Source organism: Ursus maritimus, unplaced genomic scaffold (assembly GCF_017311325.1).
Source record: "Ursus maritimus isolate PB19 unplaced genomic scaffold, ASM1731132v1 scaffold_20, whole genome shotgun sequence".
NCBI classification, from domain to species: Eukaryota; Metazoa; Chordata; class Mammalia; order Carnivora; family Ursidae; genus Ursus; species Ursus maritimus.
In genome coordinates, this window is record NW_024424453.1 from 42,205,877 (window position 1) to 42,222,167 (window position 16,291).

The window sequence follows — 16,291 nt, forward strand, 5'->3', positions numbered from 1 at the left end:
GAATCCCCAGTTGGGTCAAATGCAGTCACAAGTTCTTCAGCAAGAATTGGGCGGTGCAGCCCCTGCACTCACTCAACCATCCCGTTGAAAACAAGTCAACAAGCCCAAAATGGAGTCACTTATACTAAGCCCCAAGTTACCAAACTTAAATACATTGTCAGCCCTCCCAGATATGAAAACTTAAACTAGCCCATCAGGAATCACCAATCAGCATTAGCTAAATAATCCACCTGATAAACCCATGTTACCCTTTAGGGAAAAGTAACCTTGCAAAAATCTACTTTTTGACTAATATAACTTCCTTGTTCCTGCTCCCTTCTGCTTATAAAGCTCCTCAGAGTTCCTTCCTATCTGCTAGAATGGATGTTGTCCAATTCATGAATCACTGAATAAAGACAATAAGATCTTTAAAATTTACTCAGTTGAAGTCTGCTTTCAAACAATCTGGACCGTCAGGCTGGCCAGCCTGGGAAGACAACCCAATAGACATTTCAACCTTCTGGATAAGCTTTGCAGTCATCATGGTCGCCCTTCCTAGGATAAATTTTAATACTATTTCCCACTCCCACTCAAAAGTAAGAGATAAGGCAGATTACTTAAGGAACGAACAGAAAACAATTTATTTGCCCTTTTTTCCTTAATCAATTTCTGATTCAATTGCTTTAATTTTCCAGAATAGAAACAAACAAAAAGTTGAAGACACCCTTACTTTCAGTTACATAGCAAATACAAAATTAAACACACTATTGGTTTAATTTGATTGGATGTACAATTTTCCAACTGTGCTTTAATGCCACAGCTTGACTTCAGAGTTATTTTCAGGCATGAAAAAGCATGTGTTATTGTCTTATAATTGCATGCCTCAATGTATTGTGAAATCGAAGGTCAAATCCAAGTGTTTCAGAGATATTTAAAGGCAAAAGGAATGTGCCAATGGGTGTTTCACTGCAACAAAATGGAGCGAAACTTTATTTTGGGAAATGTACAAAGACAGTCTATCTAAGGATTTAAAAATGATTTTTCCAGTATAGTTGTCATATTTATGGCAAAGAGTTGAGCTGGAATTACGAGTTGGAGACCAAGGTTCTCTTCACAGATGCACGCCGAGAAAATCACAATAATAATATTTTAGGATTATGCTTAGGACATAATACCACGGATTCATGCAATCAAGAAATATTTACTGAACATTTACTATGTCCAATCTCAGACTGAAAACTGCTAAAGATAAACAGGCTATCACAGGCATATGATTGTACCGCAAGGAAATAAAAACCCACTTAATGACTTCAAACTATGTTTTGTGATGTTTTCAGATAGACATTGATTTCACATTTGCTTTTCTATAAATGAAAGAAAGAAGAAGGAAGGAAAGGACAGGGGTAGAAGAAAGGAAGAATGGACGACAGACGATCTGCAGAGAATTTTTAAAAGCAAAAGATCCAAGTGCTTTTTATATAGAGATATTAAAATGCCCCAAAAGTTCTAAAATAAATGGAAATCTACCAGTCAAAATTAATAAATCTGATTTTACTTTTCCCTCAAGGACAGAGGGATTCCACATAGACACACTGGCCTGCTGGCTTCCAATTCCTGTGCAAACCATAGCTACAGACTTTGTTAGAAGTAGGAAATGAAAGCCACAAGGATTAGCACATGAAAATATGTGGTAAAGCTCATAGGCTTCTTCTGCCAGAAGGAGAGCACATCTAGCCAGATCATACCCTGCTAAACACCCCATCTTCTTCCCCTGTTTAATCTCCATAATTTGATTGACCCGGTGTGTGAACAGGAAATAATCATTTAATAGTTTTATCAGTTTAAGATTAATGTCTACTCTGTGAGCTGGAAGAGTGAGAATAGATAACTCTCTGGAAATGTTTCACTTAATTAAACAGTAAACAAATCCACCGGAATCAGTAGAAACAGACAATTGCCTTCGGATAAAAAACAAAATCCTTTCCACTTGATGGCTGTTACAACGGAAACTATTCGGAAGAAAACTTTGAGAAGTTGGGAATGCTCTGAAATATTTCATCTAATCCCATTTCAAATTAACAAAAACAATCACATTATACCAATGGTTATAATCCAAAATTGGGGGGTGGGGGGCAGGAAACTCACATTTTAAGTTGCCGAGAGGCAGACAACTTACTAAGTGGGTGTTCTCCGGAGAAGTCAAGCAAGGGCGCTATCTAAAGCAAGAGCTCTCCAGAGGGCAGCCTCAGTGTGATTCCAAGGGGAGCTCCAGAGTGTAGATTATGTCTCCGAACTGTCTAAACCTGAGGGAAGGGAGCAGACTTTCATGTTCCTGTAGCCTTTAGTCCTTGGTTAAGGGTCCCGAGGAAGGTCATAATCCCCAGACACGCCTGTCTGGGAGCAAAGGGACTCTAGGAGCTTAGGGGGAGTCTTCCAAAAAAGAGACACAGGAACTGGCTGTAAGAAGCAAAGGAATATTGAAGCCAACACCCAGACACACAAATAGTCCTAAGGGTTGGGAGAGGCTGTGGGTAGGACACCCATGTCGTTCACTGTGATCACCAACCCCAGTGGAAGACCTGTGGATGGTGACAGTACAAGAATCTTGCTGGGGAGACACACTGAGCACAGCCTCAAATTCCCCTCCTTTGCTTGACCCCTCCAGGACTTCCACTTCTCTGAACCCTCTACACTCTCCCTCTCACTCACTTCACTTCAGCCCTACTGGCCTTCTCCCTTGCTCATGAACATGGCAACGCCATTCCTGCCTGTAAGCCTTGGCACTGGCCACTTGCTGTCCCTCTCTCATCCCCAGGCTGGCTCCTTCGTGTCACTGAGGTATCTGCTCAGACGTCCCCTCCTTGTGCAGGCTCCCCTGAGGAACCTGGGCAACATACCTACCCCCACAGACCCATCCTCACCACATCACCCTGTTTCGCTTCCTTCGGAAGCTCATCATCGTCAGAAGTCTTCTTGTCCATTTATCGCTTTCTCTGCGCTAGGTCCTAAGGCCCGTGGGAACAGAGATTGTATCTGCTTTCCACACAAATACATCCCCACACACCGAATAGCGCATGCCACAGCGCAGGCACAGTATAAAAGCTCAAAAATTATTTGTGTCATAATCCACAAGGAGTGGCTGAGGTATCTTTACCAATGTTCACGGATTATTTGCTTTTTGACAATTATTTTAGGATTTTAGGATTAGAACCTCCTTTAACCCCCAAACCTGGTGCTCCTCCTCAGTGCCCCAGGGCAGTTTGTACTCCCCACTTTGCAAACCTGTGCACAAAATATTGCAATTGCAATGATTACCCCATAAGACCAGGAATTGGACCTCCCTGACTCACTTTTTTTTTTTTTTTTTGGCTGTAGCTTAAAGCTTAGTTGGCTGGATTTTTTATTTTAATTCAATTAATTAACATATAATGTGTTATTGGTTTCAGAGGTACAGGTCTGTGATTCATCAGTCTTATATAACACCCAGTGCTCATTACATCACATGCCCTCCTTAAGGTCCATCACCCAGTTACCCCATCCCCCCATCTCCCTCCCCTCCAGAGACCCTCCGTTTGTTTCCTATGATGAAGAGTCTCTTACGGTTTGCCTCCCTCTCTGGTTTCGTCTTGTTTCATTTTTTTTCTCTCTTCCCCTATGATCCTGCTTTGTTTCTTAAATTCCACGTATCAGTGAGATTGTATGATAATTGTCTTTCTCTGATCGACTTATTTCGCTTAGCATAATACCTTCTAGTTCCAAGGAAGGCAAACAACAAATATTTACTGTATAAAAAAATTAATGGGCCAATGGATAAAAGAACTATGTTAAAAAACAAATCTGCATCATTACTCTTTTCATTCCAAAATCTTTCATAAAGCTTCCTCATAAATCAAATCAACTGATGAATATTTGTTGTGTTATAACAATCTTGAACATACTCAGGAGTTATCTCAATTATTCAGTCTTTAGGAGGGAAATTAGAATTCTATATAAGATAATATTCATGAACAGTTCTTTTCAAACCACCTATGAAGTTTTTTTTAATGTGTATTCTATTATGGGCCAATACTTTTGGTCCATGTCCTGGTTGGCAAGGTTTAAGTCAGCACTGATCATGTGCCTAGATATCACAGCAATGTTGAATTGCTGTAAACATTTCCTAACACTCTCAATTTTGTACTTATCTCCTCATGGACCAATAACATACCAGTCTGAAGACCATCTAAATAGCCCAGAAAACTGAAGTCTCTCCTTTCAAATAGCAATATTGTTTTCACAGCAACCCTAGATGATTCTCTGAGAACCACTACTCCGAGTTCAGAGCCTGTAAGGACTGAGTAGTTGTGAATTCCAGGACAACCAGGAGAGGGCGAGAGTGAGCCCAGAAGAGGAGAACCATGGCTGAGAATTTAAGGCTGAACATGGGCTCCCCACTGAAGCCAGCGCAGTCCCACTTTGCCGGAATTCTGTGTACAGTTTCATTTGAGAAACAAAATGCTAAAAACAAAAATAGAAAGCCACTCATTTTTCTAACATTTATTTTACAGATGAGATGAGGCCAAAGAAATGACAATACTAGGTACATAAACACTTATGTTCAGGTGGATTTTCCTTTGATTCTAAGTGGGAAAGCGGAAATTTAGTAATTTTTTCTTTAAAAAAGGGAGGGGCGCAGAAGTGAAAGATTATACATAAAATTCTCGTGCATATTACTTTAAGAACAGAAACTTTCAGTATCTTTCCTTTGCACGTTTCAGTCATGGGACCAAAATACTATCTCAGAAGGGAGAGAAAGGATCTTTCCACACCTCATGGAATAGCCAAATGGGTTTGGTGTTTACAGCCCTGGTCAAGTACAGACAAAATCACAGTACTGACTCATTGTTGAATTTTTTAATCCATTTTAAAGAGAGTCTCAAAAGCAATTCTTATCTTCTATTGTCATTTGAAATATGGGTTAATGCTAAAAGAAGTCCCCAGAGACACACACCTCATTTGCTCATGATCTCTTGGTAATTGCAGAGTAAACACCTACGACAGAGAAAGAAATCCATGCTATGGTAAAATTACCTAATTGTCTGTAATTAATCTAAATTGTACAATATAAACCCACTAACTACATAAAATGATACTTTTGATTCGGTTTTCAGATTCTCTACCCAGAAATTCTTTTTTATTCCACAGTTGCCTTAACTGTTCAGAAGATCCATTTTAAATGGCCTCATCTTTACTGAAGATAAAACAGAAAGTCATTTGATTCATGATGGGAAATAGCTCCAAATCCCACTAATACTTTTTTTCTTATTAATCACTTCGATCGCATCTTTGTAAATACCACACTTTATTTATTACATTTACTAATGGTTAAGAAAAAAAAACAGCACTTAGAAAGTAAAAACAGTAAGACAGTTTAACATGACTCCAGTTAATTACCATTTTGGCTACATCAGGTTTATTATTTTGAAAAAGCACTAAAATAAGCTGTTATAAAGCTTACCACAAAAGGAAGTTCTAACTTCCTTGTACCGACAAAAGGGAGTCCTTATTTCCTTTGATGAATGACAGTTAACCTCCATATTAGATTACAAGTTACAGATCTGTCTGTGTTCAAGTACACATTAAAGAAACTGAGAGAACTTTCAGCCCCCTAACTAGCTGGCAATGCAAAACAAAAAATCATTCCTCTAAGTCCTCTCTAAGTCCTTAATCATTTTTCTCAATATTCCATTATAATAGAGGTCCTTTGAAAACAAAGTGGCTAAAATAAGATATAATTTACATAGAGAATTAAAACCAGAAATCAGACTACTGTGTTGAAATCCATTAGTTAGGTGTTAATTTCTTTTTCTTTTTTAAGATTTTATTTATTTATTTGACAGAGAGAGAGACACAGTGAGAGAGGGAACACAAGCAGGGGGAGTGGGAGAGGGAGAACGAGGCTCCCTGCTGAGCAGGGAGCCCGATGCGGGGCTCGATCCCAGGACCCTGGGATCATGACCTGAGCCGAAGGCAGACGCTTAACGACTGAGCCACCCAGGTGCCCCATAGGTGTCAATTTCTTAATCTTGATAATCGTGCCACGGTCACGCAAGATGCTAACACTGGGGTCGGGGCGGGGGGAGAGAGTTGAGTGAAAGGTAGATGCGAACTCATCGTCCTATTTTTGCACCTTTTCTGTAAGTCCAAAATTATTTCAGAATAACCAAAATGCATTAGCCACTTAAGCAGTTTATTTAATTAAAGTGCTGTGAGAATAGAGAAAATGTTTCCTTTTTACAAAGAATAATTGCACTTAATCTCACAGAGGTACAGTGCTTGGTCTTTTCCAACTGGTTGTGTTTTAGAAAACTGTATGTCCTGCACAGAAAGCGTCAAGTTAGATCGGTCAAAATAACTGGAAAATAAAACACGCGTGCGCACACACACACACTTTGAAAGTAAAACGATCGAAAAGTCAAGGAACTCCTATAAAAAACATGACTTGCTTATGCCTGTACCTTTTACAGCTCAAAAAGGGAGTTGGCTTCTCTAAACTGTAGACCCGATTTTATGTGATGTTCTTCAGTGGGAAATAGGTGTGGACCTAGCAGTGCAGAAACAGTTGTTGTATGAAAAACCCTTAGAGAACATCTAATATGAGGCTTCAGGCACCTTCCAGGCCCAGGAAGGGAATGTAAATGAATGACAGGCATAGAGAGATCTAGTCAGAGCTTCAGCCAAACCTGAGAGGGCATACCCTCCCTAAAGGGATTTAAACTCACATTAAAAACAAAGCAAAACAAAGCTCCTGCACGGGACAAATAAAACAGATCTACAGGTCACGGGTTGAAGATCATGATTCAGTGCCCTTCATGGAGCACAAGGGGAAATCAAGGCCCAGGAAGGTAAAAGGTATCCAAGGCCACACAGCACCTTTAAAAGAAGAACAGAGCCCACCCAGTTCACCGGCAGGGTCTAAATCATAACGGCAAGCTCTGGGTAGATGGGAAAGGAAGGACTTGTTGACATTGGCCATTAGCCGAGGGCAAAGGGTGATCTAATAGCAACTGAGGCTTGCATAACTTCACCTCCTGGACCCTGGGGTGCTTGCAAACATCCATTCATTCATCCCGGCTCACTCGTGTGAAATAGGTAGGCGGTGTATTTTCATATCACCATACCGAGGAAAACAGAGACACAGTTGCTACAGAACCTCCACTGGCAGGAATATGTCACCAGCGAAGGGCAAGTATTATCATGGTCTTGCTCCTGAGTCAGGAGACTTGACACCTTCCTTGTGCAAATTGTTTATACTTGAAGCAATTTCCTATCTTATATTTAAACAAGCACTTGAAGGTACAAAGAATAAAAAACCCCAATTGTATGTGGTCTCCCACTCATTCCCGCAAATATTTATTGACCATCTGCTACATGTTAGACACTTCTTTAAGAGTTTGCCCTCATTTTCCTCTGGCCAGTACTAACCCAAGTTGGACCCCTGCTGCTCCAAAGTCAACTAAAGCACGTGGCAACAGATACCATCATAATTTTCTTTTTTGAAGCTTTATTCCCATTCAAACGTATACCTTTCTTGGTAAAGGGAAATAGCTGCAGATATGAATGTAGTTTCTATGGATCCCCTCCACTGCCACTGCATAATGATATCCGTCAGATGTCTGTGTTCATGCCTCCTGTGGCTGCTGACCCAAACCTATTCAAGACATAGTTTGTCACATACCTGTGTTAAAACAAATGGAATCTGAGACCCATATATTAAGTAGTCATATTGAAAAGGAAAAAAAAAGGTTCAGATGGTATGAGGGGAAAATTTATATTAACCAATCAATGAAAGTAACTTAAGGAGCACACCAAATTTCTCTTTTCTCATTGACCTCAAACACAGCAATATTACATTCTATTCTCTGTTTTTGTGTGAGAGAAAGGTGACAATGATATTCCTTCATTCCTTCAAAAAGTAATTATTGATCCCCTTATATATGCCAAGCACTGAGGATACTGCACTGAATAAGACACGGTCAAAAATGTCTTACCCCCAAAGTTAACCACTATGGTAATAAATCACGATAATAAATTGAGTCATGGTGATAATATGTAAGTATGGACTCAGCCCAACCCCCTAGACCTTCTAAGGGTGAAGAGAACACTGAGTACACACACTGATGTTCATAACAATTGGAGGCACTACAAGAAACTAGAAGTACTTTTAAGCCATAAAATTAAATTAAGTTTCATTTAGTAACACTTTGTTTTAAGTGCATTTTATTACTTACTATGCTCTGCCTGTGCACAAGACACTTCTGCAAAAAGAATCTATCCACATCTCAGTGTGTGTGAAATCATAAATACATAGGTTAAACAATATGAAACTACTGCTATTGGGCCTTAAAGGGGGGGCAATTTCTTATGGTACAAGCTCATATAAGGGATTAAATAAGAACACTAGAAATGTCAAAAAGCAGAGGAAATTAACTTCCAAAGGAAATTACAAATTCAATGAATTTGGGGGAAAGGAAGATCACTGTGGGCTGAAAAGTCATGGAAAGGCTCCTGAACTGGGGAGGTGAAAAAAGGCCAGAAAAATGGGTAGGGCTTGTGAAGAACATTCCAGGAGAGTGAATGAATAAAGGGATGGAGGCAAATCCCGGAAGTGGTTTGGGGAGACAGCAAGTAGATGAGGTGAACTGAAGCTGAGGAATGTGGAGAGGTGAATGACGGTACATGAATGAGTGGCAGCCTCTAAGTCTACAGCCAACTTACGGAACAAAATTGTCACAAATAGTCTCAAAGTACAGCCCTTTGGCATGAATCTCAGAAAAATGGCACCTTTCTCTTCCTCACCCCTTTAGTGGTTTGGCCACTAAATCCTGACTATTTTTCTACTATTTCTAATATGGTCCCTATCTAGTCACTTCTTTCCACCATCATAGCCAACACCCTCGTCTCCCTCATCACTCACTGAACTACAGCAATCCATTCCTAAGTGGTCCCTCAACTTCCATTTACTCCCTCTGCCCAACAACATGGAATCCGTTCTCCACACAGCAACAAAAGCACTCTTTTTATGGTACAACTCTGACCAATTAAGCCTTTGTGGGCTTCCCATTTCTCTTAGAATAACAACAAAAATTAACAAGGCCAATGAGGTGTTAAATGGGATGACGCTTCTGCTGCCCTAGCCAGTTTCCCTCACACCTGGTCTTAGGCGGATTCTGCTGGACACCCCGAGATCTCTACTCCTGAACTCAAGGAACAGGTTGGTATGGGAAGGCCTGGAAGACTCATCTGTCATGTCTCAACACAGGCGTCCATTCTTTAAGGTAATATCCACTGGCCTCCTTGATGGGGCCACGGCTTCAAGAGGCACTGCCTTGCAGCACTTAATAAAGGGGCTCAATAAATACACACGTCTGTCTCCTTTAGTTAATATTAACTTGTCAGGGATGGGGATGACAGCCAGTTTGCTCATCCTTAGCATCCAGCACAGCATTGTTTGTTTAGAACAAGAGAAGTAGTCAACAAACTGTTGCTGAATGAATGAGTGAATGAGTGAATGAATGAATGAAAAAATCCCAAGTGAAACATGACTGGAAAGCTCCAAGTATAACTGCAGTATCATCAAGTATGCAGAAAAAAGATAATGGGGATAAAACTATCAGCAAATAATACATTTGCCCCAGCTGACCAGGATGTTGGTTTGACAAAAATCTCATAAACACAAGGGAGCCACAGAATGAGATATCCATGTTAAACATGGACTACCTCAAGTACAGAGGAGCAGGACAATACCATTTCCTAAAGATGCGCATTCACATTCATGTCGAGTGTAGCACATATATGTACATTCTAAGAACTCGTGGTCCCCACTGCTGAGACTTCACGGGTTTGAGAATGTGAATTCTTCTGGTTACATCACTAAGAGGTAACCCAAAGGAGCAATGGTGGCGGACGAGACCTGGTTTCCATGTCTACCCACCATATGACCTCAGATAGTTCCAGGACCTCTCTAATTAGTAGTTTCCTCATTTACCACAAAATAAAAAATAACAATATCCCCCATTACAAAGTGGTAGTTGGAACTACATAAAACAAAGCAAAACCCCTTCAGCACTGTTGATAGCTACAGAAATGTAAGTGTTATTTTGATAGCTGTTTGTAAATACTACCATGGGTAATATTACTATTTCTTCAATTTCAAGAGCCCGTCATGCTCATTTTTAATCATTTGTCTATATTCACTACTTTGATTCGTTGATAATAAAAGACACAAAATGAGAAAAAAAGCTTTATTTTCAAAATCACAAATAGTCCCGATTTTATTTTTTTTAAATCTAATATTATTCAAGGTCTACTGTCATAAGCATTTTGGTGTATTCATTTAATCCTCAAAACGATCCTATGTGGTGGGTGGTGTTAGATCTCCAACTTACAGAAGAAGGAACGGAGGCACTGAGAAGCTAAGTAACTTGGCCAAGATCTCCTATCTAGTAATGAAAGAACAATACTAAGAGCAAATTTTACATGGTGCTTAGGCTATGCCAGTGCCATGCTCAGTGCTTTCCATACCTTAACTCATACAAGTCTCCTAACAAATCTGGAAGGCAGCTACCCGTATTGTCCCCTTTCACAGATGAGTGAACTGAGGCCCACAGAGGTTAAGCAAGGTGTCCAGGTCATACAGCTGGTAAGTGGCAGAACAGGAATTTAAAGCCAAGGAGAGCCTTCCCTGTTGATCTAATGTTATACTAACTCTCGTTTATTGGTGGAATTTTTCCAGCTCTCTATTCACCTAAGTGAATTTTCTAGATAAATGTTTACCACTTAAATAATCAAATATTACTTCATACATACTTTTCTGCAGTTAACAATTTCCCATCTTTCAGAAACAATACACTAAATACTGTGTAACTTTTTCTTGACGGCCCAGGGTCAATATTATGGCAGCTGTGCTTTCTCCATTCTGCCTCCAGTTTTTATTTTAACTTTCATTAGGAAGGTTTTTTAGTTTCTTTTCCAGATATGAGCCAGTGAATTTTTGTCACTGCTGATTTTGCTAAGGACTGTGAAGCTAGAACCCAGGTCAATTGTAATTATCCCCAATGGAAGATTTAATAAACCCCAGCTTGATGCCAAGTCAATGGACTTGGGTGTATTACCTTTATTATGACTACTGAAATCTCAGCTGAGATGAGGGTAAGTCTGACCTCTAGATAAGCATGAATAATGATGAGAAATCATCTGTTTCATGCAATGCTCACTTTCATGGGTTTTTTAAATCATCATACACGTCACCCAGATACGGGTATGTTTAATGTTCACTTTCCTACGGAAATAGACCAAGCCTTTCAAAAATGTAAGACTCATTTTCAAATCCAAGCCACACAACCTGTCCCAAGGCAGACACTTTCTATCCCCTTACCCTGCTTTATTTTTACCTGTTTACTTGTCTCTCCCCCCCGCCAGAAATACAGATAGCTACATTTACATGGTACTTCCTATGTACCCACCACAGCTCTAAGAAGTCTGTCGATATGGATTCATGTAATAAAACAACTCCATTTTACAGGAAAGCGAGGTGCAAAAAATGAAGTAACTTGCCAGAGGTCCCGTATCTGGCCATAGGGGAGCTGGCATTTGAAGCCAGACAATCTGGCTTGAGAGTGTGTGTCCTATGGACCCTGCTCTACTATCCCTGAGAACATAAGGTCTAAAGGAACAGTGACTTTGTTTTGTTCACCGCCAAACACCCGGATGCTCAATAAATATTTATTAACTGTCTGAATGACCTTCTAGCTCCTCTCTGCCTATCCAGGTGCTCACACTCAGTTCAGTCTGACTTCAGCCTCAAAGATGGGCTGGCTCTGACTGGCAGAGTAACATTCTGGCCCCTTCTTTCACCTACTCAAGACTTCACTGATTATCATTTCTTTTGACCCACCTTACCTGGCACAGTGTCCTAGACCAATCAGAGGGTCAACAAATACTCATAGAGTGGATGAGTGTCTTACCTGTTTTAGAGCTGCTGACAATCAACAAAAGTTTGTGATCAAGTAGGACAGTATGATCAGTAGGAAGAGGATGTCCTGGAAATTGTACTTGAATGAATTAAAAGATTGATTTATACCTTCTGTGGGCTGACCATGGAAATTTCACAATTCTCACCTTCAGTGTGTTACTTTTTCTTTTTTGTTAAGACATTGTTAGGGCAGCTTTAGGTTTACAACAAATCTGAGAGGAAGGTACAGAGGTTTCTCATCTGCCTCCAGCTCCCACACCTTCATAGTCTCCCCTATTAACAGTATCACTCACCAAAACGGTACATTTTATACCAAGGAGGAACTACATTGGTACATCAGGATCACCCAAAGTCCACGGTTTACCTTAGGGTTCACTATTGGTGTTGTACATTCTATGGGTTTGGACAAATGTATAATGAGATGTACTCATCACTATAATATCACACGATATTTTCACTGCCTTAAAAATCTTCTGTTCTCTGTCTATCCATTTCTCCCCAACTCCCAACCCCTGGCAACCACTGATGTTTTACTGCCTCCAAAATTTGGCCCTTTCCAGAATGTCATATTGTTGAATTCATACAATATGTGGTCTTTTCAGATTGGCTTCTTTCACTTAGTAATATGCATTTTAGCTTCCTCCATGTCTTATCATGGCCTGATAGATCATTTCTTCTTAGCACCGAATGATGTTCCATTGTCTGGTTGTATCACAGTTTATCCACTCACCCACTAAAAGACATCTTGGTTGTTTGCAAATATTGGCAATTGTGGATTAAACTGTTACAAACATCCATGCGACTATTTCGATTTTTTAAACGTGTGAAAATTTACTAAGTATAAGGCACTGTGGACTTGATATGAATTGTGCACATTTAGTCCTTAAGACAATCGTATGAGATAGGTGCTATCATCAGCTCACTGTAGAGATAAAGAAGCTTATTGGAGGCTAAGTAATTTGCCGTGGGTCACTGAACTAAAATGCTGAAGCCGGGATTCAAATCCATGTATCTCTGACTCCAAAGCTTTTCTTTTGCAACCTATGCTGTACTCTGTTTCCCACTTGAAACTTACGCCATGTAATAACAACTACCATCATAATGATTATGAAAGATAGACTCTGAGTTGAAATAGTTTGCAATTACGAAGGGTCTTGAAATCTAAGTAAAATCTATAAACTCAACATTCATATTTTATAAGCAAAAGCTTCATTGGCCAGAAACTATTTCTGACTTTTCTGGAACCAAAAAGGATGTCATGAAAAACAGTGACTTCTCATTTCAGAGATTCATTCGCTTAACCAGTATTCGTTGAGTCCCTGCTATGGGCATGGTACTGTGAGAGATACAGCAGATGCTGAGTAAGACAAACATAGCTCCTGCCTTCACAAAGAATGTCCAGAGAAGGGAACAGAAAAGTAATGAGGCAACTCAAAGAGAAAGATTGGGGAGTGAGAACAGGGTTGGGGAGGGTGCAAAAAGTGGAGTTCACTGTGGGCAGTGTAAACAACAGGTGCCATTACCACACAAGGGAGAGAATGTGGCATGTTCTGGGAATGAACAAGATGGAAATGCTGATGGAAGGCCTAACTAAAGAGCTTGAAGTAGGATAACGGAGAATCTTTAGAGGAAACAAAATGCCCTCATATATATATATAATATATATATATAATATATATATATAATATATATATATAATATGTGTATATTATATATGTATATATTATTTATATATAAATATAAAATTTTTTTAAAGAAAGATCAGTCTTAACTCTCATGGGGAAAATGGTTCCAGACTGCAACCAGGGAAGCTGGATGAGTGCTGAATTTAACCAAGGGACTGGTGGAAACTGTAATATAGTGAAAATGGGGATGGTGATGTGGAAATTGGTTTGCCAGCTATTAATAAGATAAAGGCTTGATCGTTGATGGAAATGCAGAAGAGGTGGTGTCAAAGAATGTGATTTTGGTAACTGAATGGATAGGTCTGCCCAAGATAGGGAACCCAAGGGTGGCAGTCTGATGGGAGTGGCGGGAGATAGCTTCTAGGGTTACACACGTGTGGAGTTAACTGGCAGTTGGATTTGGGGGTCTGGCGTCTGGTGGAGCAGCCTAGGCTGGAGGTGGACGCTTTCCAGTCATCGGCAGACATGTGCTGCGTGAAGGCGTGGACGTGGACAGCCTCACCCACGTGGTGCAGAAAAGCAGAGGGGCAGTCAAAGCAGCATCACAGAAGGGGAAGGCAGAAAAGCGACGCCAGTAAAGACTTTCAGGAATGAGGGTGCAGAGGTATCGGAGAAGACTGGGAGAGACACACTCACGCTGCATGTAACCAAAATAATTCCTTCATCGAACCGAAAGGGCCATCAAACATCGTTGATGGCACCTGCCCACCATCCAGCCGCACGACACCAACCCTTCTGCTAAGAGACACGCTCACAGCGACTCGCCTACCCGCGACAGCCCGCACTCTCTGCCCCTGCCCCATGGCGAGTGAAGCTGACTCCCGGAGGCTTCGGGGCTGCTCCACAAGGACCTGTGGGCATCTCCTTGGAGACCGTGCCTCAAACCGCGCGCCGGCGCAGAGGAACGCCCGCCCCTGCCCCACTCACCGCGCCAGAGGGAGGGTCCCTCCTTCAGGCCAATTTCTAAATCTTCCTCCTCATCGTTTCTGCTGCTGCCACCCGCGGCTCCGGATCGGGGGGCCCGTCCCGCCCACCCCCCCAGCCCACTCCCTGTCCCCTCCACCTCGGGGACACCACTGCCTGCTGCACCGTTGGTACAATCAAATCCTGCTTTAGGCCACCAACCGGCGCTGGCTGAGCCAATGCCAACACCTCTTCTTCCGCTTCGCCGGGGCGCCTCGGCCAATCAGGAACAGCCGTGCTGCGGCGTACCGAGCGCCATAGCGACGGGTGACACCTGCCTCGGGGTTGCCGTAGCAACCACAGAACGCGCAGGTCCCAGCCCCAACGCTGCAAGCCACAGAGGAGGGAGGTGGTACTTAGGACTGTGCTGCGGCCAGTTCATCCTGACCTAGAGTTACTAGACCGTGGACAGGTTTCCTAAACCCTGTGGATTTTTCTGGACTTGGGTGTGCTCAACTTTTAGCATTTGAAACAAAACAGGTGGGAAAGAGCTACTTCATCTTAGGGTGCTTACTTTCAAGAACTGCTATGGACTAAAAATCAATTCTCTTCCAAAGCAAAGATTAGTTTGAAAGCATCAACGTTACACGCTACATAGCCTTCATATACTGTGAACACATTTTTGGTTACTCAAGCGCAATGCACACCTCAGGTAATGACAATAGAGTGCTGTGAAAATAAAAGTGAACATTCAAGACATCTGTACGGTTCACCTAGCATAGGCAAGTCTCCACCTTTTGTGAAGATCTGAAACTTCTTGAAAAAAAATTGAATTGCATTAAAGTCTTAAAAAGATGAGTCACATTATGAACCTTTAAACAATGAAAAATATCCATGCTCATTCTATGCCAGACCCTATTCCACAACGTCATCTGCTAGTCATTGTTTTTCATCCTAGTTTAGAATTGAAAATGGAGAAAAAAGAAGTTTTCTCAGTTGCCCAGCTAGTTACTGACACACCTGGTAAGTGGTAGAGGCAGGGAAGAACCCACACAGCCCTACACAGTTGTGTAGGTAGTGCCTACAGTTTGAATCTAGAGCCCAGTCTAACCACACTGATGCCCCAGATTTCTTCAAGCATAGGGCCTACTCGATCTCATCTTAGTATTCCTCAAAATGACCACCAGCGCATCAATTAGTACAGTGACTGCATCTCCCAAAACTTGATTTAAAATGCATACATTTAAAATGCATATTTCCCTGATGTTTCTCTGCTTTGAATAATAATGAAAAGTAGGCCCAATGGGATAACACCTGGCGTCGGGTAATTAAAAATATGTATTCTAACCTACAAGAACAAGGTCCCATCTTGGAAATGTAGAAAGGGGAAATGAAAGCCACTCGGGTAAATACAACAGAACTAATTAATTAAACTTCAGAGAACATAAAGCCAGCAGCGTTAATGTTACCAATCGGAAAACAAAAGATGAATTGTGCGGAGTTGAAAAAGTATTCTCTTAAAGATTTTTAAATATTTATCAGTGAGATAAAATGATTCCAATTAACTTCTCTTCTTCATCTGAATACTGAATGTGCTTCCCATCTTTTTCTCAACAAAATGGTAAACTAACGTTTTGGCCTTTCCTGAATAGAAATGAAAGTTGCACAGAAGATTAAGCAAGAAGGACACTTGCCTCTCAAGGGGACCAGC